General features: G+C 37.8%; 1 pseudogene across 1 annotated transcript; it reads left to right on the forward strand.

The window, feature by feature from the left end:
- The first annotated feature begins 288 nt into the window (after positions 1-288).
- Positions 289-826, forward strand: LOC309865609 (large ribosomal subunit protein uL23 pseudogene; annotated as a pseudogene). The gene has a single exon. The product of its transcript is annotated as a large ribosomal subunit protein uL23 pseudogene (transcript).
- Positions 827-1446: the final 620 nt, after the last annotated feature.

Raw genomic sequence — 1446 nt, forward strand, 5'->3', positions numbered from 1 at the left:
ATGAAATTTAAATATGAATACCATGTTAGAAAATAGTATTGCATCAATGTTAGGTTTTGTGATTTTGCAATTATACTGTGATATAAGGGTGTGGTATGGGCAACTCCTTGTCAAATAGTTCAGGACAGAAAGAGAGAAGAAGAGAGGGAGGAAGGTAACAAATGTAGTAGAACTGAATCTAGGTGAATACAGAAGTTCCTGGTTCTATTTTTGTAATACTTGCGTAAGTTTGATAATCTTTCTACATAAAAAGTTTTTAAAAAGTAGAGAAAGCACCCTTTTACGAAGATGGCGCTGAAAGCTAAGAAGGAAGTCCCTGCCCCTCCCAAAGCCGAAGCCAAAGCAAAGGCTTTGAAAGCCAAGAAAGCGGTGCTAAAAGACATCCACAGGCACAAAAAAAAGAAGATCCGCACATCACCTACATTCGGACCACCCAAGACTCGGCGTTTCCCAAGGCAGCCCAAATACCCTCGAAAGAGCGCCCCCAGAAGAAACAAGCTTGATCACTATGCCATCATCAAGTTCCCCCTGACTACTGAGTCAGCCAGGAAGAAAATAGAAGACAACAACACACTTGTGTTCATTGTGGATGTCAAGGCCAACAAGCACCAGATCAAACAGGCTGTGAAGAAGCTTTATGACATTGATGTAGCCAAGGTCAACACCTTAATCAGGCCTGATGGAGAGAAGAAGGCATACGTTCGGCTGGCCCCTGACTATGATGCTTTGGATGTTGCCAACAAAATTGGGATCATCTAAACTGAGTCCAGCTGGCTAAATATAAATACAGTTTTTTCATGATAAAAAAAAAAAAAAAGTAGAGAAAGCATTTTCTTTTCAAAGAAGATTTCCTTCTGTTGGAGAGGAAATCGAATTATGCATTTGGGCTGTGTTTCTGCAACTGGTAACTTAGCAGCTCTCATTGGTGAGAAAGAGCAACAGGTTTAGATTATGTCATATTTCTTTAGGTTCAAACAGTCCATTTTGAAGATGCCCATTGGTCAGATAACATAGCTCCTCCATTTGCGATATGTTAAATAATAGTTATGTCCTCCACCTAAAGATATAATAGAAGATATATTCACACAGGGCTAGACCTAGAACAGACATCATTTTGTTTAACATGCTTCTCTGGAGATAAAGATCTTGATTGAAAACCCAATTTGGGACATTTTAGTAGAGTTTACTCTCCTTAAAAATGATCAAATGCAGTTACTTAAAGTCTTTATAAAGATTCTTTAGAAAGATCACAATAATTAAGGACAATTAAATGCTCATGATGGAATGAATTAGATGTGAATTAGATGTGAATGTAAGCACAGCTATAGATGAAACAAATTCTAAGTTATATTTGGAAATAATGATATTATAGTTTTATGTTATCTCTCTGTTTCTTCTCACCAAATCCAGGAGAAGCAGCAGATAGGGGTAGGAAAACATTTCTGC

The sequence above is a fragment of the Mustela nivalis genome, assembly GCF_964662115.1.
Source record: "Mustela nivalis genome assembly, chromosome: 5".
Lineage (NCBI taxonomy): Eukaryota > Metazoa > Chordata > Mammalia > Carnivora > Mustelidae > Mustela > Mustela nivalis.